This window comes from Budorcas taxicolor, chromosome 1 (assembly GCF_023091745.1).
Source record: "Budorcas taxicolor isolate Tak-1 chromosome 1, Takin1.1, whole genome shotgun sequence".
NCBI classification, from domain to species: Eukaryota; Metazoa; Chordata; class Mammalia; order Artiodactyla; family Bovidae; genus Budorcas; species Budorcas taxicolor.
In genome coordinates this window covers 100141433-100167604 of record NC_068910.1, presented here as the reverse complement: position 1 = coordinate 100167604, position 26172 = coordinate 100141433, and the positions used below count along the sequence as shown (strand labels likewise).

The following is a 26172-nucleotide window of genomic DNA, read 5'->3' as shown; positions in this document are numbered from 1 at the left end:
ATATTCCATGTGTATTCTGACTTTTAACTCTGCTCCCACAAGTAGTGAACCCCCATGGAAATGGATTGAGAAAGGGAACATATACAGCAATAATTTTTCTTGTGAGATTTCCATTTGTCAAAGGTAGAAGTAACTGTGCATTATAAAATTTGCCTTGTTTTAGAAACTGTTGAACAATATTTTTATATTAGCATTTTTATATCTGCTTAACAAAAATATAGGGTTTATTAATGAGTAAGATAAAAAATATTAAAAAAATAAATGTTGCTTAAAGTTTATAGAAGCGTCTTGCTACCAATAGACTTAAATTTGAAGATTTCTGCCATACCAAAGAATTTTCAAGAAAAGTGTATTTTGTTAAAGATGTGAAAATTTAACTATGATGTCAGCTTAACACCTATAATGGTAATTAGAAAAAATAAAATGAAGGTAATTATGGGGAAAGAAAGCCACATGGGGAACTGAGTAGGCTGAGATGAAATTAAATCTTCCCCTGTCATTTTCTATTTTTTTCTTTTTGGGGTAGGAAAAGTGCAAGAAAGTAGATGAGAAAAATTGTAACTCTTTATTAATTGACAGCTAATAGGTGCTTTCATTCTAATTGCACATAAGCCAAATTAAACTAGAAATATTAAGAGGGTTTTCATTTAATTTGTTAGAAGAATTCTAAATCAAGTGATTTTAGGAGAGCATGTGGATTTGTGTAACAGTTCATTAGGGTTATCGTTTGGAAAGGAAGAAAGGATGGAAGGGAGGAAAGAAAGGAGGCTAGGAAAGGAGGAAGGGAAGAAAAGGAGGAAGGGAAGAAAAGGAGGAAGGGAAGAAATAGAGGGAGGGAAGAAGATGACTAGCAGAAAATGGATACAGGAGAGTGTGCAAGCCTTCCCTAGAGTATTGTGTCTTTCCTCAGGCATTAATATCCAAGAGCAACAGTGTGATTTTTACACTATTTTATACACACCATTGAAAAGATTCTCTCTGCATTACAGAATTAATAAAAGACCATCTATAATAAAGAGCCTCCTCCAGTGGACCTCATTTTGTCGGAACTCTTTACTGTGACCTGTCCAACTTGGGTGGCTCATAGCTTCATTGAGTTATGCAAGCCCCCTTGCCACAACAAAGCTGTGATCCACTGAAGAGGGATACACTGGAGAGGAAATGGCAACACGCTCCAATATTCTTCTCATGAGAACCCCTTGAACAGTATGAAAAGGCAAAACCATATGACACCAGAAGATACACCCCCCACCAGGTCAGAAGGTGTCCAATATGCTACTGGGGAAGAGGAGAAGGCAATTGCTAATTGATCCAAAAGGAGTGAAGAGGCTGGGCTAAAGCAGAAAAAATGCTCAGCCATGGATGTGTCTGGTGGTGAAAGTAAATTCTGATGCTGTAAATAACAGTATTGCATGGGAATCTGGAATGTTGGGTCCATGAATCAAGGTAAATTGGACATGGCCAAGCAGCAACTTGCAAGACTGCATGAACATGGACATTTTAGGAACAGTGAACTAAAATGGGTGGGAATGGGTGAATTTAATCCAGATGACCATTATATCTACTACTATGGGCAAGAACCCCTTAGAAGAAATGGAGTAGCCTTCGTAGTCAACAAAAGAGTCCAAAATGCAGTACTCGGGTGCAATCTTAAAACCAACAGAATAGTCTTGGTTCATTTCCAAGGTGAACCATTCAAAATCACAGTAATCCAAGCTTATGCCACACACAAGGATAGTGAAGAAGCTGAAGTTGACCAGTTCTATGGAGACCTATAGAACCTTCTAGAACTAACACCAAAAGAACATGTCCTTTTGATTATAGGGGATTGGAATGCAAAAGTAGGAAGTCAAATGGTACCCAAAATAACAGTCAAGTTTGATATTGGAGTACAAAACAAAGCAGGGCAAAGGCTAACAGAGTTCGTGAAGAGAACACGCAGGTCATAGCAAACATCTTTTTTCAACAACCCAAGAGACAGCTCTACACATGGACATTACCAGATGGTCTGTACAAAAGTCAGATTGATTATGTTCTTTGCAGCTGAACATGGAGAATTTAGTCAGCAAAAGTAAGACCTGGAGCTGACTATGGTTCAGACCATGAACTCAACTGTTGCAAAATTCAGGGTTCAATTAAAGGAAACAGGGAAAACCACTAGGCCATTTAGGCATGACCTATGTCAAGTCCCTCATGATTATATAGTGAAGGTGATGAACAGATTCATGGGATTAGATCTGGTAGACAGAGTGCCTGAAAATTATGGACAGAAGTTCATAACATTGTATGGGAGGCAGTGATGAAAACCATCCCAAGGAAAAAGAAATGCAAGAAAGCAAAGTGTTTACTCTGAGGAGGCTTTATAAATAGCTGAGGAAGGAAGAGAAGTGATAGGCAAGAAAGGAAGGGAAAGGTATAACGAACTGAATGCAGAGTTCCAGAGAACAGCAAGGAAAGATAGAAAGGCCTTATAAAATGAAAAATGAATAGAAATACATTAAAGCAATAGAATGGAGAAGACTAAAGAGCACTTCAAGAAAATTGGAGATATCAAGGGAACACTTCATGCAAGGATGGGCATGATAAAGGATGGAAACAGTAAGGACCTACAGAAGCAGAAGAGATTAAGAACAGATGGCAAGAAGACACAAAAGAACTATGTAAGAAAGGTCTTAATGACCTGGATAACAACAATGGTATGGTCGCACATCTAGAGCCGGATGTTTTAGGGTGTGAAGTCAAGTGGGCCTTAGGCAACATTACTATGAATAAAGCTAGTGAAGGCGGTGGAATTCCAGCCGAGTTATGTAATATCCTAAAGATGATGCTGTTAAAGTGCTGCAGTCAATATGTCAACAAATTTAGAAATTTTAGCAGTGGCCACAGGGCTGGAAATGATCAGTTTTCATTCCAATCCCAAAGAAGGGCAATGCCAAAGAATGTTCAAGCTACTCTACAATTGCACTCATTTCACATTCTGGAAAGGTTATACTCAGAATTCTTCAATCTAGGCTTCAGCAGTATGTTAACCGAGAACTTCTAGATGTACAAACTGGGTTTAGAAAAGGAAGAGAAACTGGAGATCAAATTGCCAAAAATCATTAGATCATGGAGAAAGCAAGGAATTCCACAAAAACATGTACTTCTACTTCATTGACTACACTAAAGCCATTGACTCTGTGGATTATAAAAACCTGCTGAAAATTCTTAAAGAGATGGAAATACCAGACCATCTTACTTGTTTCCTGAGAAACCTGTATACAAGTCAAGAAGCAACAGTTAGAATCAGACATGGAAAAACTCACTGATTCCAGACTGAGAAAGGAGTACACCAAGGCTGTGTATTGTCACCCTGAGTACTTCATGCTAAATGCTAGGTTGGAGGAATCACAAGCTCGAATCAAGATTGCCAGGAAAAATATCAACAACCACAGATACACACATTATACCAATTTAATGGCAGAAACTGAAGAGGAACTAAAGAGCCTCTTGATGAGGAGGAAAGAGGACAGTGTAAAAGCAGGCTTAAAATTCAACATTCAAAAAACTAAGTTCATGACATCTGGTCCCATCACTTCATGGCAAATAGAAAGGGAAAAAGTGGAGGCAGTGACAAATTTTATTTTCTTGGGCTCTTAAAATCACTCTGGATGGTGACCATAGCCATGAAATTAAAAGACACTTGCTTCTTGGGAGGGAAACTATGACAAACCTAGACAGCATATTAAAAAGCAGAGACATCACTTTGCTGACAAAGTCTGTCTAGTCAAAGCTATTGTTTTTCCAATAGTGTATGGATGTAAGAGATGAACTGTAAGGAAGGTTGAGAGCCAAAGAATTGATGCTTTTGAATTATGGTGCTGGAGAAGACTCTTGAGAGGCTTCAACAGCAGGGAGATCAAACCAGTCAATCCTAAAGGAAATCAACCCTGAACATTCATTGGAAGGGCTGATGCTGAAGGTGAAGCTCCAACATTTTGGCCACCTGGTGTGAGGAGGTGACTCACTGTAAAAGACACCAATGATGGGAAAGATTGAGGGCTGGAGGAGAAGAGGGTGGCAGAGTATGAGATGGTTAGATATCATAACAGACTCAATGGATATGAATTTAAGCAAGCTCCAAAGGATTGTGGAGGACAGAGGGGGCATGCTGCAATCCATGGGGTCAGAAAGAGAGGGAGTGACTGAACCATATGACAGTATGTAATGAGTGGTGGAGATGATTGTTTTAGTGATTTATCTTTCTGTATAAAATGTAAAATTGTAGTGAGATAGGAACTGTTTGTGACAGCATCTTATCAATGAGATGTCCTATGAGAAAATATTAATTTGCTTTTTTCAGGGAAAGAAACTGCCCAGATCCTTTACGTTTGGGCAGATCATCATGGCCCTTATTAATTATGCCATCTAGACGAGGGGAACTTGCACTGCACTGATGTGTGATAGAGTCTTTGTTTTACAAAACAGCCTGGGATGCCCATATTTACGGCTCTGTGGATGAGGCCATTCATTCACATGAGGAACCTAGAGATGGAATTATTCCTTGTATCCCCTCCTTGCTCCTGCCAGCCGCACACATAACCACCTCAGGACAGCTGAGGAAGGTGGTACTTGTGGTGTGGATCTAGTACCATATCTGAAGAGAAAGCGGTGTGAGAGGATTCTGGGTTCAGATTGAACCTTTCCAAAATCACCTTGTATCCGAAAGAGATAGGGGCAGGAACCAAAAGTGTTCCTTTTTAGGAGTTACAAAAATGCGACTCATGGCTGTAAGGGTCTGGGGCCAGCTTCACAGTGCATAATTCATACGCATTTGCTTCTCTAACAATTTCTGTAGCCAGTCAATGGCCTGTGCCTGCCTCTCAGAGGATGCCTTATGCCGTATAAACTTAGGCAGTGGAATGAAAGGCTTGGACGACCCTTGTCAACCAGCGTGAGAGCTCTTCCCATTGACAGGAAACACATAAAACATGTCGGTCCACTACCCTAGGTGGTGTGACTTTGTGGCCAACATTTTGCTCTAGACTCTCTGTATACAAGGGACAGGTTATCAGTAAGACTGTGAAACTTCACACCACATTTAGAAAATGGTTAATCTGAGAGAAGCTATATTGTAACTGGGGGCAATGCAACCAAAGATGGAATTGGACCCCCAGCCCCTGCCACCTGCTCTGACATTTCTGCTTCCAGCTCTGCTGCTTCTGTGTGATGGCTTCAGCCTCATCCTCTATGTCCTCCTTGAGCCAGTTTCTAGACTCCATATTCCAAGCTCTGTCATGCAGGGAAACTGAGGTCCATTCTCCCATCTTTAAAAATTTTAAAAAAACAAGATCAGAGTTCTTAAGAAAGAGCTTTGCTTGATTTGTCCTTAGATCAGGCTTTGTCACCTAGCATATTGACATTCTGGGCCAGCTAACTGTGTGTCAAGGATGGCCATCCTGTGTGTTATAGGAGGTTTAGCCGCACCCCTATCTTCTACCTACTAGGTGCCAATAGCTCAGTATCTCCTGTTGGACAAAATTGTTCCATGGTTGAAAATCATTGCCTTATTCACTGTGGTCAGAAATACAGGATCCCTTTATGTCAGAGCAGGATGGTGAGGTGGGATTGGGAGAAAGAATAAATCCTCAATTTATTGTGAACTAGGCAGCCACCACAACTTGAACTTGCATATCTTATATCTTCCAGTGCTACTTTAGCCATGTAGGCTCTTTCTAAGCTTTTGCACTGACACATTCTCTAGTCTTTGTTGTCACATGGTTATTTCATTACCGTGGAAAGTTATTTAAAAGGTTTGGATGAGTGAAGAATAAGAATTTGGTAAAATACTGGATAACAATTTTTATAATATTTACCCATATTGAAACATAAGTATATTTAAGCAACTTATCTCAAATGTACAAATAACATAAAATCATTAGCCATAATTAGATTTATAGATTAATATTTTCCTTTGACAAGGAGGATGAATTATTCATTATTTTTCTATTTTACTTATATCAAGGAAAATCTTTTCATTGGTTAAATAAAGGGGAGTATAATTTAAGAATAATTATGATAACTGTGAAGGTCCTTCCCTGGTGACTCAGATGGTAAAGAGTCTGCTGCCATTCAAGAGACCTGGGTTTGATCCCTGGGTCCAGAAGATCCCCTGGAGAAGGGAATGGCAACCCACTCCAGTATTCTCGCCTGGAGAATCCCATGGACAGAGAGGCCTGGCAGGCTACTGTCTATGGTATCACAAAGAGTCACACACAACTGAGTGACTAACACTATTATAATTTTGAAGGTCAAGTTGATAATTTTGAATGCTTCACAGGATAAATATCTATGTGGTTATCTATAACTAAAGAAGCTCATATGTCATTCACATATTATTTCATGTTAGGGTTTATTTATTGAGTTCATTTCCAAGATTCTTCTTGATTCCTTTTTCATGGATATTGCATTTAAATCTTAAGAAACTACACCATATCATTGTAGAGTATCTATTCATTAGGCCTTGCAAATGTGGACATATTAAGGCAGAAAAAAATGTAAGCATGAGAATTCTGGCTGGCTAACGTTATAGAATCAAAGAAAAAATCTCACCCACCCAATAAGTCCTCAGAAAATGACCAGAGCATGTGTTTTGTCCTTGAAATTTTTGCTATTCTTTTGATTTATAAGCAGTCTAGAGAAGAATCCTATAAATTAAAACATATACTCCTGCATCTTAATTTTTATACAGAACCCAGTGGTAGATTTACAGTCATTCAAGACCTACTTCATCATAATTAAATTGTACTTGTCAGCTTTTTATTGCTCTTCTTAGAGATAAATCCTTATCTTAGAGGTTCCCACAGTGATTGTCATCATGGCCTCTTGCTTTCATCATGGAGAGGGGATTCTGACAGAATCATAACTCCTACAGATCTTGTATGACATACCTTCAGCTTCATTTCTTTATCACAAAACAGTTATTTTGTTATCTAAAAACATTTTGATTGCTCATTTTGTCAAAGTTTTCCAGAGCTTTCTCCCCCTCATTCTATTTCACTTCCTCTGTCCCTTTTATTCTTTCCTTTTCTTCTAACAAAAAAGAATTGTTGATTTTGCTTTACTTTGTTTATAATCACAGAACTTCCTATTCCACTGTGTTTAATGGAAGTTTGCTTCCATATTATTCATTAGAGAGTAATAAATATTCTTGCTGTAAATGTGAAGGTCTCTGATGAAGAAAAATATCCTTTATCTCTAACTTGCCTATCCCAAAATTAAAACTACATATGCCATCCTTTCATTCTCTTTTCCCCTATTTATTTATTAGACTTCTAATAAAATTTAGATATAATTTTTCCAAAACATCTCATACCATAATCATCAAATAAGGGGAATAAAAAAATATTTTGTTGTTGGTGGTTTTTATCTATTTTTATGAAGCAAAAATATTTTACAAGATTTATGAAATGACTCATTTGTTTTATGCATATAGGAGTTAGTTATATGTCAATCTGAAAACTAAAGGAAAAAAGTATATTAAATATGACAGATAAAAGTGATAATTTTAACATATTGATAAACACTGAAGTTGCAATAAATGAGGGAAAAAATATAAAAATATTGAGAGACAACTTACATAAATGCCCAGAATACCTCATCAATTTTAAAATTTAATGAAAATTAGAGCAGTTAAATGTCATACTGATGTTTAAATTAACAAATATTTTTGAAAATCAGAACAGGTAAATATCAATACAAATCTTTTATATTAGCAAATATTTTGAAAATATTACTGTATTATTCTCCCAGGCTGCTGTAACAAAGTACCACAAACTGGATGGCTTGAAACAAAATAAATGTATACTGTCACAGTTCCACAAAATAGAAGTCTGAAATCAAAGCAATGATAGGGACATGCTCCCTTGAAGAGCCGACTGATTAGAAAAGACGCTGATGCTGGGAAAGATTGAAGGCAGGGGGAGAAGGGGATGACAGAGGATAAGATGGTTGGATGGCATCACTGACTCAATACACATGAGTTTGAGCAAGCTCTGGGAGATGGGTGAAGACAAGGAAGCCTGGCGTGCTGCAGTCCATGGGTTGCAAAGGGTCAGACGTGACTGAGCGACTGAACAACAACAGCCCTTGAAGAGAGAATCCTTTTTCCTCTTCCAGCTTCCGATAACCCTGGCCCTTCTTGATGTTATGGTGCTGTAACTCCAGACTGTGCCTCTGTGTTTACATGGCCATCTTTCCTCTGTGTCTGTATCTCTTCTCTTCTTATAGGAATACATATCACATTGAATCAGGGTCCACCCTAGTTCAGCATGACTTCATAGGTGGCACTTGTGGTAAAGAACCTGCCTGCCCATGCAGCAGACATAAGAGATTCAGGTTTGATTCCTGAGTCAGGAAGATCCCCTGGAGGAGTGTATGGCAAAGCAAGAGAATTCCCCAAAAATATCTACTTCTGCTTCATTAACTATGCTAAAATCTTTGACTGTGTGGATCACAGCAAACTGTAGAAAATTCTTCAAGAGATGGGAATACCAGATCACCTAACCAGCCTCCTTAAAAATCTGTATGCATCTCAAGAAGCAATAGTTAGAACCGGACATGGAATAACAGACTGGTTGCAAATTGGGAAAGGAGTACGTCAAGGCTCTATATTGTCTCCCTGCTTACTTAACTTATATGCAGAGTACATCATGTGGAATGCCAGGCTGGATGAAACACAAGCTTGAATCAGGATTGCTGGGAAAAATATCAATAACCTCAGATATGCAGATAACACCACCTTAAAGAAGAAAGGGAAAAGGAACTAAGGAGTCTCTTGATGAAAGTGAAAGAGGAGAGTTGAATATGTTGGCTTAAAACTCACCATTCAAAAACTGAAGATCATGGCATCCGGTCTCATCACTTCATGGCAAATAGATGGAGAAACAATGGAAACACTGACAGACTTTATTTTCTTGGGCTTCAAAATCGTTGCAGATGGTGACTGCACCCATGAAATTAAAAGATGCTTGCTCCATGGAAGAAAAGTTATGACCAACCCAGTCAGCATATTAAAAAGCAGAGACATAACTTTGCCAACAAATGTCCATCTAGTTAAAGCTATGGTTTTTCCAGTGGTCATGTATGAATGTGAGAGTTGGACCATAAAGAAAGCTGAACGCTGAAGAATTGATGCTTTTGAACTGTGGTGTTGGAGAAGACTCTTGAGAGTCCCTTGGACTGCAAGGAGATCAAACCAGTCCATCCTAAAGAAAATCCATCCTGAATATTCACTGGAAGGACTGATGCTGAAGCTTCAATACTTTAGCCACCTGATGCGAAAAACTGACTTATTAGAAAAGACCCTGTTGTTGGGAAAGATTGAAGGCAGGGGGAGAAGGGGACCACAGAGGATAAGTTAGTTGGATGGCATCACCAACTCAATGGACATGAGTTTGAGCAAGCTCTGGGAGATGGTAAAGGACAGGGAAGCCCGGTGTGCTGCAGTTCATGCAGATGCAAAGAATCAGACACGACTGAGTGACTAAACAATAGCAACAGCTCCAATAAATAGTCTTATGGACAAATTTCTGTGCATATCCAAGATTATTTCTATAAAATAAGTTTGTGGAAGTGGAATTCGTAAACCAAAATAGGAATATTTCTAAGGCATTGACTTGTGTTGCCACCAATCTTCCAGGAAGCTCTTTACCACTGTGTATTCTTGTTGGCACTGTAGAAGAATACTCATTTCCTAATTTACTTACCAATGGTGCTTTGTTATTGATATTATATACTTGCTTTCTTGGACTTTTGGTTAATTTTATGTTAGAAATATAATCTAATTGAAGTCTTATTTCTGGTGGCTGTATAGAGCTTCTCCATCTTGGTCTGCAAAGGATATAATCAGTCTGATTTCAGTATTGACCATCTCCTGATTTTCATGTGTGGAGTCATCTCTTGGGTAGTTGGAAGTGGGTGTTTGCTATGACCAGTGCATTCTCTTGGCAAAACTGTTAGCCTTTCCTGCTTCATTTTGTACTCTAAGACCAAACTTTCCTGTTATTCCAGGCATTTCTTGATTTCCTACTTTTGCATCCCAATACCCTATGATGAAAACAACATCTTTTTTTTTTCTTTTTTGGTGTAGTTCTAAAAGGTCTTGTAGGTCTTTATAGAACTATTCTACTTCAGCTTCTTCAGCATTAGTGGTTGGGGCATAGACTTGGATTACTGTGATATTGAATGGTTTGCCTTGAAAACGAACCAAGATCATTCTGTCATTTTTGAGATTGCACCCAAATACTGCATTTCAGACTCTTTTGTTGACTGTGAGGGCTACTCCATTTCTCCCAAGGGATTCTTGCCCACAGCAGTAGATATAATGGTCATCTGGATTAAATTTTCCCATTCTGGTCCATTTTAGTTCACTGATCCCTAAAATGTCGATGTTCACTCTTGCCATCTCCTGTTTGACCACTTGCAGTTTACCTTGATTCGTTGACCTAAAATTCCAGGTTCCTATACAATATTGTTCTTTACAGCATTGGAATTTAGTTTATCACCAGACACATCCACAACTGGGTGTTATTTCCCCTTGGCTCAGCCTCTTCTTTCCTTTTAGGGCTATTTCTCTGCTCTTCTCCAGTAGCATATTGGGCTCATACTGACCTGGGGAGTTCATCTTTCAGTGTCATATCTTTTTGCCTTTTCTTACTGTCCATGGGCTTCTCAGAGCCAAATTGCTGAAGCGGTTTGCCATTCCCTTCTCCAGTGGACCACATTTTGTTAGAACTCTCCACCATGACCCATCTGCCTTTGGTGGTTCTGCATGGTATGGCTCATAGTTTCTTTGAGTTAGACAAGGCTGCGAACCATGTGATCAGTTTTTTTGTTTTTGTTTTTTTTTTCTGTTACTGTGGCTTTCATTCTGTCTGGCCTCTGATGCTTAAGGATAAGAGGCTTATGGAAGCTTCCTGATGGGAGGTACTGGCTCTGGGGCAAGTCTTACTCTGATGGGTGGGGACATGCTCAGTAAATCTTTAATCCTGTTTTCTGCTGATGGGTGGGGCTGTGTTTCTTCCCAGTAGTTTGGCCTAAGGCCAATTTATGACTACAGAAGAGACTATGAGTCTATAAACCAGATTTTAAGGCCAAACTACACTAGGGGTAATGGTAATTAATCTCCTTTAAAAGAACTTACACCGCCATGCTGCAGCTCCTAGGACTGTTGTACTCAGTGCCCCTGACCCCATGGCAGGCCACTGTTGAGCCACGCCTCCGCCAGAGACTCCTGGACACTCACAGGCAAATCTGGCTGAGTCTCTTATGGGGTCACTCCTCTCCTCCTTTCTCCTGGGTCCTGGTGTGTACAAGATTTTGTTTGTGACCTTCAGGAGTGTGTTTCCCCAGTCCTGTGGGAGTTCTATAATCAAATCCCACTAGCCTTCAAAGTCAAGTTCCCTGAGGATTCTCAGGCTCTTCTCTATCCCTGGGTTGGGAATCTGGCAAATTGTTGTGCGGTCTGTGGGTCCTTTGCTCGGCAGCTCTGTGGTGGGGCTGATGGTGACCTCCTCCAAGAGGACTTGTGCCACGGGCCGTCCCCCCCGGTCTGCTATGGCCAGAGCCCCTGTGCCCACAGCAGCCCACTGCTGACCCATGCCTCCACAGGAGACATGCAGACAGGATTATCAGTCTCTTGTGGGGTGCCTGGGTCCTGGTTCACACAAGGTTTTGTTTGCACCCTCCAAGTGTCTCTGGAGGGTATGAGATTTGCTTCTAAATGCAATTTGGCCCCTCCTGCTGTCTTGTTGGGGCTTCTCCTTAGCCCTTGGGCACAGGGTATCTTTTTTTGGTGGGATCCAATGATCTCCTCAATGGTGGTTCAGCAGCTAGTTGCAATTTTGGAGTTCTCACAGGAGAAAATGAGTGCACATCCTTCTACTCCACCACTTTGGATGATATGAAATTATCTTCTTTATCCCATTTAGGAAAACCATTATTGTTGCTTTTATTCAGTTGCTCAGTCATGTCTGACACTTTGCAACTCTTTACTGGAGTTAATTGCACTGAAAAATTGCAAATTAAATATTCAATAGTAAGATATAGGTTTAATAAATAATAAGACATCCAGATAATAAAGTGCTATATATTTAATGACATGGGAAAATGGGAGATAAACATTTTACAGAAGATAAAAGAAAATTACAAAACAGTATTTATAATCTTATCTCATTTGTATGTTAAAGCTAATTTATGACTACAGAAGAGACTATGAGTCTATAAACCAGATTTTAAGAGTGGTAAGGTTGTGGGGACTACACATGCTTTTGAGGATTAAATAAGTTAAAACAGCTTTCAATACCATACCATTTGCTTTCTTGAAGTGGTTCACTGACTCAGAAAGATTTTATTACCATTTTCATTTTGGATACATTCGTATTATTGGAGTAGATGAGTGCTTGAAGACCATTGATATTTATAAGTGGGGAGAACCTAGAAGAAGACTTAATTTTTTTCTGTTTTCTAGAAGACACAAGGGATTCAATTACAAAATGGGAAATTGCATGTTTATAATATTTAACTTTTATATGTAGAAAAATATAATTTTGGCTGTTAATATAAAAAAGATTCTTAGTTTTTAAATATCTGAAAGCTAGGAAAGGATATTTTAGAAATAAAGCAAGCCTATAAGGAAGTAGAAAAAAAATAAATTGCATTTAAAGTATGTTAGTCTAAAAATTACAAGATTTGGGGGTTTAGAGATTACTTGATTAAAAAGCTGATTACATATGAAAAATGTTAGGATATTTTTTTAGAAATAACCACAAGTTGGGTTCTGTGCAATATCATCACAATGTTGGAACTTCTTTTTCTGCTCTGTTAAATTTGTGGCTCAATTATTATAATTCCCAATATACTATACTTTGTTTTTATTCTACAGCCTTTTCTGTGTGGTCACGGTTTTAACATTGCTCTCTTGTTCCAAGACACATGAGTGCCAAATGAACTTCAATAACTCCTAAGACAGTGTTCCCCTCTTCTTATTCTCTGTTCCTTGCCCTTAACTAATGAAGATCTTTGTATAAAATCAGGAAGTTGGCTATATATATTTTAGAACAGGCCAGAAGGGGCCTCAGCAGATACATACAATAGATTTTTATGTTCACATAAGGTTTATCTTATTTCTTCTAACAGTTGGTTTTGTAGGCAGTTTCTGTACGTTTCCTATGGTTTGTTCTTTTGGACATGTCCTTCCATAAAACTAGAACTAAGGGTGAGCCTTCATCACTGAGCCTGTTAACACTGACTCCTGACTTAAAACGTGCAATGGGACTTTTGTGCTCATACAAGGCCTATAATATTGCTTCCAACAACTTGTCTTAGGGAAGTTGGTCCCTTGCCAGGTGAGACTTTTCACAGGCTGCCTCATGACATGGCAGCTGTATGCTTCCAGTTTCAACAATCCAAGAGGCAGAAATGGGAGAGGAACATTGACAGGAGGGAAACACCTGTCTTTTCATAACTTCATCTCAGAAATGGCATTCCATTGCTTCTACCATCTTCTATTCACTAAAAGGGAATCAATGAGTCCATCTTTCACTCTACATGAAGCAGTTACACTATGGTATTAGTTGGGGAGGAAAGAATCATTGGAGGCTATCACCACCTAGTGACTGGTTGAGAAAAAAATAAATAAATAGAGTAGGTTGGTTAAGTAGCTTTTAGAGATATTATTTGGATGTGGATTTCAGTGGATATATATTTCAGGACCCAGGTAGGGGTACTGGCCAGAACAACGTGTGACTCTGGTCACAGAACTAACGTTGTGAAGAAGGGCCACCATGACCAGAAGACTGCAGGAACACTAGGGAAATAAGAACCCAAGTTTAGGCCTGGGACATGGGCGCATAACAAGGAAGCAGTTGTGACACAGAAGCTAACTTAGAAGTCATTTGCCTCTATAAAGGCAATTTCTGCTACACTACTGTTTCAGTCCAGAAACTGGGTACCTAAAGGAGACCTGAATCTGGGAAGCTTCATTGGCTTAGCCTGAAGAACAAGAAAAAGGCAAGGCTGACGTGAACCACAGGACAGTGGTTCTCAAACTGTTTGGTATCAGAATCAAACAGTTAACTTAGAAAAAGTGCAAAGACTCAGATCCTATGTTACTTCAATAAGCCTAGCCTCTGTATGTTTCATTTTAATGCTCCAGGTAATTCTAATAGATACCAAAGTTTGAGAACCATTGCCATATAAGGGCTATTATGTTCCCTAAGGAGTATACCATTTACTGATTCATGATAATTAATTCATTAAATTAACAAATGAACACTAAACCCTGACACAGTTCACGGTAGAAATATGAATGTGCATCCTTGCAGGCAGAAATGGAGAAAAAGATGGTTATAACTAAAAGCATTCCAAAGAAAAGGCCTGTGCTTTTATGCTGGAAGAACAAATCATGGCTGGCACTGATTAATAGATTCTGCTCTCTTAGGCTGGCAATATCCAAAAGAATTTTCTTTGCCAGAAATAACAAAATGGACACCCAAGCCAGCATCTGGAAGTTATTCTTAAAGAAATATGGCATTAGCTAAAATTAGAGTGGTGGGTCAGTTTCTATTTATCCATTCATTGGTCCGTGCTGATGAAAGGTTAATGCAATTTAAACTAAAATCTTCATCCTGTTTTTCATTCTCTTCCTTGTTCCATCATGCTTATTTCCAAATGTGTTTGACAAACATATACTGGTGGCACTTTGCTAAGACTTATATGGACTATTTGCTTAGCTGCTCAGTCATGTCCCATTCTTTGTGGCCCCATGAACTGTAGCCTGCAAGGCTCCTCTGTTCATGAAAATTTCCAGGCAAGAATACTGGAGTGGGTTGCCATTCCCTACTCCAGGGATCTTCCCAACCCAGGGATCAAACTCGTGGCTTTTGCATCTCCTACACTGGCAGGAAGATTCTTTACCACTAGCCTAAGAGTGGTAAATACTTTTAATCACTCAAGTGAGAGAATTCCAGCATAGGATGTATGCAGTCTTTGGACCCAGAGAGACCTGGCTTTAAATCCAAGTGACATCATTTACTGCCTGTAAAAACTTAAGTTACTTGTCTTCTCTAAGTTCTCTATTTGTATATATGTGTGGATTAACTAATTGCTTTGCAAGATTAGTATGAGAAGTGATGTAGGCAAAATGCTCGACTCATAAGTCGACTCATAAGTGCTCAGTAAACTGAAGTATTTCTGCTATTGCTGACTGATACCTCACATTTTGTGAACATCAAAATACATTAGAACCACTGTTTGTTCAGGATCAGGTACAGTTTATGCCCATTAGGTTGTATTTTTGATTTTCTGGTTTTTTTTTTTTCTTCTTCTATTTTTAAAATTTATTTTTCAGTTCAGTTCAGGTCAGTCGCTCAGTCGTGTCCGATTCTTTGCCACCCCATGAATTGCAGCATGCCAGGCCTCCCTGTCCATCATCAACTCCCGGAGTTCACTCAAACTCACGTCCACTGAGTCGGTGATGCCATCCAGCCGTCTCATCCTCTGTCGTCCCCTTCTCCTCCTGCCCCCAATCCCTCCCAGCATCAGAGTCTTTTCCAATGAGTCAACTCTTCGCATGAGGTGGCCAAAGTACTGGAGTTTCAGCTTCAGCATCATTCCTTCCAAAGAACACCCAGGACTGATCTCCTTTAGAATGGACTGGTTGGATCTCCTTGCAGTCCAAGGGACTCTCAAGAGTCTTCTCCAACACCACAGTTCAAAAGCATCAATTCTTTGGTGCTCAGCTCTTTTCACAGTCCAACTCTCACATCCATACATGACCACAGGAAAAACCATAGCCTTGACTAGACAGACTTTTGTTGGCAAAGTAAAATCTCTGCTTTTGAATATGCTATCTAGGTTGGTCATAACTTTCCTTCCAAGGAGTAAGCGTCTTTTAATTTCAAGGCTGCAGTCACCATCTGCAGTGATTTTGGAGCCTCAAAAAATAAAGTCTGACACTGTTTCTCTTGTTTCCCCATCTATTTGCCATGAAGTGATGGGACCAGATGTCATGATCTTAGTTTTGTGAATGTTGAGCTTTAAGCCAACTTTTTCATTCTCCTCTTTCACTTTCATCAAGAGGCTTTTTAGTTCCTCTTCACTTTCTGCCATAAGGGTGGTATCATCTGCATATCTGAGGTTATTGATATTTCTCCCGGCAATCTTGATTCCAGCTTGTGCTTCTTCCAGCCCAGTGTTTCTCATGATGTACTCTGAATATAAGTTAAATAAGCAGGGTGACCATATACAGCCTTGACATACTCCTTTTCCTATTTGGAACCAATCTGTTGTTCCATGTGCAGTTCTAACTGTTGCTTCCTGACCTGCATATAGGTTTCTCAAGAGGTAGGTCAGGTAATTTGAGGATAATTGCTTTACAGTGTTGTATTGATTTCTGCTGTACAACAGTGTGTATCAGCTATAAATATGCATATATCCTCTCCATCGTGAGCCTCCTGCCAACCCTCCCTCATCTCACTCCTCTAGGTCATCATAGCACTGAACTGAGCTCCCTGTGCTCTATACATTGACTTCTCATTAGCTATGTATTTTACACACAGTAGTGTATTTTCAGGGAAGGAATAGAGATGCAGATATAGAGAACTGACTTGTGGACTGACTTGTGGAAAAGAGGGTGGGATAAGTTAAAAGAGTAGCACGGGTTTCTGTTTTTAAGTAAGAAAGTATAATAAGTAAGAGCGCACATTCTAGATCCAGACTGCCAAATTCATATCTTCCTTTATCATTCACTAGCAATGCATCTTTGGATGATTTAATAGACAATTTACTCAGCCTTTCTGTTTTGCTCACCTCATCTTTAAAAGAGGCTTCCTTGATGGTTCAACGGTAAAGAATCTGACTGCAATGCAGGAGATGCTGGTTTGATCCCTTTGTTGGGAAGATCCTCTCAAGGATTAAATGGCAGGTCACTCTAGTATTCTTGCCTGAAAAATCCCACGGACAGAAGAGCCTGGTGGGCTACAGTCCAAAGGGTCACAAAGAGTTGGACATGACTGAGCACCATCTTTAAATTAGGGTTAATAATGATGCATCTTACGAGTTTGTAAGGATTAAATATGTATTTGTAAAGCATTTTACAAGAAAAAGCATCATGTGTGTTAGAATTGTTGATCATATATATATATATATATATATATATATATTTGGGGGTTTTTTTGGTAAAGTTCATCCTTTACCTGTGCTTTTTTACTTTAATAATAGTGAATATGGTTTATCAAAGAAAATTATGGGTTAAATTGTACTTTTACATTAGTCTCAACTTTTTGATGGTGTAATAGTGCTATATGTCTCTGGATTGTTTTATAATCCTTACCCTGAGTAGAGGATCCAGTTCTTCCAAGCACGTGAGCTGTTCACCAGGAGTCAATTACTTGTGGGAGCTTCAATTCATCATCCAAATCAGAGTAATTCATAGAATTGCTTTTAGTAAACTAATTAGTGCTCATGTGATCCAAACATGTGAAAGAACTATCTCAACATACCTGACTGACTCTCAAAGAAGTAACATTCTTTATGAGAGCTCTGCTCAAAATTGAAATAATGGGAGAGAATGATTTAATCTTTTTGCCTTTCTGACAGCATATAGCAATAAAATGTTCTGTGCAGTGGATGCCAATATATGTGATGAATGCTAGTATAACAACAGAACAATATTTTCTTACATATAAGAGAGAATATCATATTAATGCAGTTTTTTATGTTGTCTACTGGAGAAAATTTATTTCAAAGACTGCCTAATTCTTAAAATTAAAACTGTTATACCTATATTGTTAGAAGTGAAGTTTCTGAGATCATAAAATTTATTGTCATGGCCATTTGGGCAGAGAAATATCCTCAGGTGACCAAGAGTGTGAATGTCCTGTGAATACTGTTACTGATGTTAATTCATTCTCTAGGCTGGTGGGTGATAAATCTATGCTGCCTTGAGAAAATTTCCTCGAAAGCGTCCCCTCCCTCTTCTGCTTTTGAGAATTCACATCTTAAAACTAAAAAGATGCACTTGTAACACACATTGAATTGATATTAAGTATCAAAATTTTCCTGATGTCTGCACAGCCCCAGGGATAGAAAGTCACTTTGCTTTACTCTCATAGCTGTGATAAGAGCACTTCGAATGAATGGAGAAGCAAATTATCATGTGTCAGCCTGTTTGGATTCCCAGGGAGAGGGCAGTTGTCTTCTCAGTGACTTTCACTAAGCATTCAGAGGTTTATTCCACCAACACTGAGATTCTCATGTTTGAGAACCTCCTTTCATGCATTGGAGAAGGAAATGGCAACCCACTCCAGTGTTCTTGCCTGGAGAATCCCAGGGATGGGGGAGCCTGGAGGGCTGCTGTCTATGGGGTCGCACAGAGTCGGACACGACTGAAGCGACTTAGCAGTATGATGCAAAGCATGAGGAAGTCTGAATGTGGGAATTGGAATCTATGGGGGTTGGGTAGTCCCTGAGGGAGCAATACCTTGAAACTTGCCCCTTGGGGCACCAGCACACAAAGTGTGAGGCATGGATGCAGGGCAGGTGTCCCCAGGAGGACAAGGACAAGCAACAACAGTGTGACAGACCAAATACATGGAAAGAGCTCAAAGAGAGAAGCAGTCTCAGAAGAAATGTACCACTCTGTCCAGAATGTGCAGCTGCAGAAAAGAGAGAGTGTAAAAGCAAAGGGGAGAGAAGAGAATGAAAGTGTAGAAAGAGGAAAGACAGCTTACCTGGATTCACCTCACAAACCACAGGACCCTTGTAGGACCCCACCTAGATACTGAGTAAATACAGTGGTTCTCAGTTCTCTGGGGACACATACACAGATTCAAGAGAAAAGCAGAATAGAAGATAGTTTTTCAGGAGCGGGAATGACATGCTGATGGAGTCGTCTACGGCTGGACCATATTTATGGACACTTTTTGTGAAGTTGGCTTACTGTTCAAAGCTAAACTCCTACTTGTCTGATATGCTTATAATTCTATGTCAGGTTAATTTTAACTATTCATTAAAATCAGTTAATGGTTTGTCTTTAGTTTTGTCGCTTTTAAGCAAATCCTGTTTGTTTTATAAATTCAAATAAAATACTTTACAAAAAGTATGTTTAATAAAGCATGTTTCCTCACTAGTATCCTTGGCATTAAAAAGTAATTGTTGGATTTGTTTTCAGTGTGACTGAATGTGAAATAATAAAGGTGTGCACATAACAAGCAGGCTGGAATATCTGAAACTTCTCAAGGGATGTACTTTAAGGTGGAACTGCTCAATGTTACTGAAAGCTCTGTGAACAAAATACTATTCTAGTACATTCATCTCATGGTATTAAATTGTCTAGGGAAGACACTTGTTTTGATTATTGCAGATTTCATTATAATGATTCATCACATCATTAACACAGTAAAAGAAATATCCCTTTAAAACATATTTATTGTGAAGTCTGTTTTTGAGAGAATATTATTTGTGATATCACCAAGTCCTATTTATGGGGAACATTTTTCTTCGTGCCTCAAAAAGTACTGACAACTAGTTTGCTTTTACCTTGTGGACCATTAAATCATACGATTGATTATGTTTCCCACTTTGTGTGGCTTCTAGAGAGATTTTAGAGGCAAAATTGTGGCCCATCTAGATCAAATTCACTGGATCTTATTACATGTATTTCATGTACTAGGCTAATCACTGGTTTCACTTTCTTGACCCTCATTTTTTTATTTTTCCTTTCCTCCAGTTTCCTCTAATTTAAAAAAAAAAAGTTTACAGCTCTAATTCTTCTTGGACTTGGTGGATGCCCAGATGTGTTTACTAAAGCCTGGGTAGCTCCTAGCATCCTACCTGCAGGCCTCCTGGTTAGAGGAAGGTCGGGATTAGCAGTTCAATAAAGGTAAGTTACCCAAGCTTTGAAAGAGATCCAACCAGTTATTCCTAAAGGAAATCAGTCCCGAATATTCACTGGAAGGACTGATGCTGAAGTTGAAACTCCAATACTTTGGCCACTTGATGCAAAGAACTGACTCTTTGGAAAAGATTCTGATGCTGGGAAAGATTGATGGTGGGAGGAGAAGGGGACGACAAAAGATAAGATGGTTGGATGGCATCACTGATGTGATGGACGTTAGTTTGAGTAGGCTCTGGGAGGTGGTGATGGACAGGGAAGCCTAGCATGCTGCAGTCCATGGGGGTCAGAAAGAGTTGGACACGACTGAGTGACTGATGGAGAGGGAAATGGCAACCCGCTCCAGTACTCTTGCCAGGAAAATCCCATGGACAGAGGAGCCTGGTAGGCTACAGTCCATGGGGCCTCAAAGAGTCAGACATGACTTCACTTTCACTTTTCACGTTCATGCATTGGAGGAGGAAATGGCAACCACTCCAGTTTCTTGCCTGGAGTATCCCAGGGATGAAGGAGCCTGGTGGGCTGCCTACTATGGGGTCACACAGATTTGGACGTGACTGAAATGACTTAGCAGCAGCAGCAGCAGAGCGACTGAACTGAGCTGAACCAAGCTTTCTAGTTCTCACTGATGACCAGTTCTTTCTATTCTTTCCACTGCCCACCCCCACCTCCCCACCCCCGCCCCATACCTTACTTCTGTGGCTTTTCTGTTAGCTTACTATTTTACTTGACTTTTTGGAGAAGACTTTTTGCTCTCTGATTACTCAGAAATGATTGTACTTCTTTCTGAAGTGAAATGTTTTTGTATTTTGATTAGAGGTCTCCTTGATTTCATAAGCCATTGCTTGTAAAAGATTTATGAAACAATTAATGCTGTTGTGCCCTCTCCTCACATTATATTTAACCAAACACATAAAAAGAAGTTCTTTGATCAAACTTCATCATTTAAGTTTGCCTAAATAAATGAGAATTTGACTTCTGTCTTAAGCTGAGAAAAGGAAACACTTCCAGAACTTATAAAACAGGTGGCTGGGGGAAAATATGGTAATGTATTAAAGCAAAATCTAGTAAATGACAGAGCAAAGTCAATTAATACTGCTGAGTTTATGTACAAAGAGTTCAGCGGAAAGAAATTTTTACTTAAAGGTTAAACTGAATGATAGAACTACTCCGAGAATAAAAAATAGGTTGTTTAAAAACAACAACAAAACAAGATCCCAGTTTTACCTTACAGAATACCTTTAGGATGCCAAGAATGCACATGCATGTTTGCTTTCAGTACTGGGCCAGCCCCCAAACCTGAGCTGCTTATTTCTACCTGTATGATTCTTTCAGTATTAAAATGTGCCTAATATTCAAACAGAGGGTGGATGGCAGGTGAGGCAGCAGCAGCGGATGTAGCAAGGAAGTCTGATAAAGTGATTTTTGAACAGAAACCTGGACCAAAACTTGGAATTTGCAGAAAAAGAACATCCCAAGCAGAGAGCACATCACTGCAAAAGCACTACCAGCCCTTCAGTAACCGCTCAGCACACAGTTGGTTTTCTTCTGTAGGATCATGTATGGCCATATAGGTGATAAGAGAAAAACCTGTAAGAAACCTTGTACTCACACATTTGTATAGATCTCCAGTCTTAAAATTACAGCCAGATTTGTTTTAAAAATTAACTGAAGATAATTCATTACTCATGATGCCATATCTCTCTAATCAGCTTTTGTAGGTCTTCCATTTCTAAACATATAAAGGGATAACATAATTTATAAGAAAACGGAGCCACAGGAAAGAAGGAAAATGATAGCACTTTGTGATATTCATAACAGAATGTTTCTAGTTGCAAATTCTGAATAATATCTCAAAAGTAACTTTCAACTAACATTTCATGAATATCAACTCTTTCAGATGGTCCTGGAGGGCAGAGCCAGGTCTCCCTTACAACGCAGTGCAGTGACCGTGAAGCTGCAGAACTGTGTCCCTCCACATATGTTACAGAATGATTTAAAATGCAATTAAGTAATTCCAGAATTTGTTACTACAGCTCATCTGGCTCTTCCATCCGTATTTAAGCTGAACCAGGATAACAGGATTAACTGCAGGGGGCAATGCGCATATGATGGATTGTGCAGTGCATGCCTGGGGGTAGAAAGAGGAAACCAAGCAACAGTATCCTTGTGTCACAACTTGCTGACTCTCTGTTTTCAGAAAGTCTGGTGGCCCTGTCTCTTTCAGACCTGAGACACAGGGGCCCCCACATTTCTACAAATCAGATAGCCATCTGTCAGACTGAGTTGAATCAGATTTCCATGATGTGGAAAAAAGGCTCAAGAGTATTGTAGATAAAGCCATCAAAATTATGTTCCACCTGTGGCCATAGCCAAGCAAAACCTGCCAATTTTATCCCATGGCAGATCCAGTGACAGCTCTCATCACTTGGCTTTGCTTGCTTCGTTCTGCCTTTCTAAATTTCACTCCAAGCTGAATTTTCTTCAAGACAATATAGGCTTGAACAGCAGGTGAATCCAAATGATGAGAAATTCACTGAAAAAAAATCTCAGCCTATTTTCACATGCATAATTCACATTTGTAATGGTTTCATTCAGGTGGCTTATTGAATTCTTTTAAATACAGTAGGGTTTTTGTGTGTGCATCCCTTGACAAAATGGATTTCTCTTATACTGTATAAATACTCAGGATAAACTATCAAAAATTGTCTCAAACTGACCAAAATGATTTCTATAGTATGTAAAGTTAAGTATAAGGAAGAATATAAAATTTAAAATTTGTGGCCTTTGTCCTTTAAATTTTACCTTTCTGGAGTAGATTTAGAGTCCTTGATGTATATTAATAATAAGAGAAAAGTGAAGAAAATTTAATGTAGTTGTTTTGTAACACTTTAGGAGTTATTAGGAGTCCATAACTCTAAAGCTGGAAAATAAAATTAATTTAAATACGGAATTCTTTCTCCAAATGCAAGTATGTTATTATATATATATGCATATATATATGATTTACACACACATGTACTTGTTACATGTCAAACCAACTTCACACACACACATATACACATATATACATATACACACACCTGTATACACATATATATTATATACATAGGTATAGGTTTATGTATGTGTATGTATGGTTGATTTGGTTTGGCAAGTAAAAAGGAGACAAATAACCTAATAATATTTCATTCTGATTCTGTCTTTAACACCAAGCTTGCTATTAACTTGTTCTAACTTCCCAAGCCTTACTTTACTATTTTGTAAATAAGAACTAAAGAAATGGAGGAGATTCAGTGATTTTCCAGATGGTGCTGTGGTGAAGAATTAGCCTGTCAGTGCAGGAGACACTGGTCCCATCACTGGTTGGGAAGATCCTCTGGAGAAGGAAATGGCAACCAGCTCCAATATTCTTGCCTGGAAAATTCCATGGACAGAGGAGCCTGGCAGGCTACAGTCCATGGGGTCACAAAGAATCGGACACAACTGGGTGAGTAAAATGCAACGGCTGACAAATACAGGTGGGATATATTTTTTACAGGCTATACTATTATACCTGAAGTGTCTGTTGATTATTCTACTGCTATGAAGCTGCATCTTAAAACTCCAAAGTTGAAAATCCAAATTTCATTATTTGTTATCTTCAGGTAAGCTTCAGCTCCCTAATACTGACAGATGTCATTTTAAACTCTGCTGGAACAAGGAAAAAAATAAGTAAACACATTCAGAGATACAGATCTTACTGAACTTAAAAGAATTTCAGGCAAGAGGCCAACTTGGGATTTGGACTGGAATTGACAGTATGTCCAGATAATGTTATTAACTAACATTTATTGAGTGCTTACTATGTGCCAGATACTGTTCTAAATGCCATAGCATGCTAGCTCATTTAATCCACTTAAAAATGACTATCCTAATTTTACAAATGAAAACTATGCCTTAGTGTGGTTAGGTAACCCAACTAAATTTGCCTGGATTTAGAATCAGGGAGTCTGATTCCTAAGTCGTATGAGTATTCCCAGGCTAATAACAGTCATCAGCTAAGTCACTTCATCTCTCTAAGCTTCAGGTTTTTCATCTGTGAAATGGAAGTAAACCAAAGTTCTTCTTTCCTAAGGTTTAAATGAGATAATAAGAATTTAGCATTCTAGGGATTAAATGAGACAATACTTAAAACCACTTAGCACAAGGGAAATAGTTTGGTAATTGCCTAACATGGACTTATCATATGACCCAATGGTTCCATTTTATTTATCAAAGAGAAATGAAACCATATATTATCACAAAGACCTTACCTAAATCAAGTGCTTTATTCATAATTATAAAAACTGGAAGCGACCCTAAAGTAATTCAATAGGTGAATGGAAAACCTGTGGTGTTATAGAATATTTCTCATCAAAAAAAGGAAAAAATATTAATACATGCAACAATATGGATTACTCTCAGAGTCATTATGCTAAAGCAAAGAGTTTACACACAAAAGGCTAATGATATATAAGTTGCAACTCCATTTATATGAAATCCTGGAAAATTATAAATCAACAGGTACAGAAATCAGATGGTCACTGCTATCTAGTGTCTAGAGGTAGGGTTTTGGGGAGAGAATTGATTACAAATGGGGACAAATGAATTATTTGGTGTGAATGAACAATTCTATAATTTTAGTGGTGTTGCATGACTATATACATTTGTCAAAACTCAGAACTTTTCATCCAAACAGGTTGAATATTACTCAACATAGATTAAACCTCAAACAAGCATTGTACCAAAAAATGTTTTTAAAAAAGAATATTTAGCAAAGTTCCTAGTGTATGTGTGTATGTGCATAGTTGGGTCCAACTCTTTGTGACCCCATGGGCTATAGCCTACAAGGCTCCTCTGTCCATGAAATGTTCCAGGCAGGAATGCTGGAGTGGGTTGCCATTTCCTTCTCCTCCTAGAATATAGTAATGATAAAATACTATATATGATTACAGCCACAATGCAATGTGGCTTGCTTGCTCCTTGGGAAAAAAGCTGTGACAAACCTAGATAGCATATTAAAAAGCAGAGATGTGAGAGTTGGACTGTTAAGAGGGCTGAGCACCAAATAATTGGTGTTTTCAAATCATGATACTGGAGAAGACTCTTAAGAGTCCTGCGGACAGCAAAGAGATCAAGTCAGTCAATCCTAAAGCAAATCAACCCTGAATATACATTGGAAGGCATATTCATTGGAGTGATGCTAAAGCTGAAGCTCCAATACTTTGGCCACCTTATGCAAAGAGCTGACTCATTAGAAAAGACCCTGATTCTGGCAAAGAGTGAGGGGAGGAGGAGAAGGGAGTGACAGAGGATGAGATGGTTGGATGGGACCACTGACTCAATGGACATAAGTTTGGGTGAACTCTGAGAGATGGTGAAGGATAGGGAAACCCGGTATGCTGCAGTCTATGGGGTTGCAAAGAGTCAGACATGACTTTAGGCTATTGAATAATAGCTTATTTGTCTTTCATATTTGATCTTTCTTTTTTAAACATAATATACAATGGCTGAGTCTAAATTAGAATAAAACTGCTTTATTAAATGGATGGCTATTAAAGAGTAATGCTCTCTAAGGCACTTAGTACATTATGCTGAAAACAACAACTCTAAATTTATTCTTGACTTGATTTCTTGTGAGTTTGGGGCTTCCTCTCAGAAGTCTTCACCTTACTGAATAGTCTTAATGGCATAACTTTTATCTTCAAATGATAAAGATGACTGCTTCCTCAAACTACATACATACCACATTGAAATCGTTTAGAATATCCATCTCAATAATGTTCAGATGAAATACAGTTCTCTGTATTCTCACCTGCCAATGAGGTATTTTATGATGAATTCTGTTATCTTCCATACCTCCTATATCAGTCAGGGGTTTGGGGATACCACTGAGAGAGCTGCTGTAATTTGGGGTTCACAATTTACTTTGCCAACAAAGGTCTGTCTAGTCAAAGCAATGGTTTTTCCAATAATCATGTATGGATGTGAGAGTTGGATTATAAAGAAAGCTGAGCACCAAAGATTGATGCTTTTGAACTGTGGTATTGGAGAAGACTCTTGAGAGTCCCTTGGATAACAAGGAGATCCAACCAGTCCATCCTAAAGGAAATCAGTCCTGAATATTCATTGGAAGGACTGAAGCTGAAGCTGAAACTCCAATATTTTGACCACCTGATGTGAAGAACTGACTCACTGAAAAAGACCCTGATGCTGGG

The 26172-nt window shown here is 38.8% G+C and overlaps 1 pseudogene; it reads left to right on the top strand.

The window, feature by feature from the left end:
* Window positions 1–18568: 18568 nt before the first annotated feature.
* LOC128052287 (40S ribosomal protein SA-like) overlaps window positions 18569–26172 on the top strand; it is a 40774-nt pseudogene continuing 33170 nt past the window's right edge.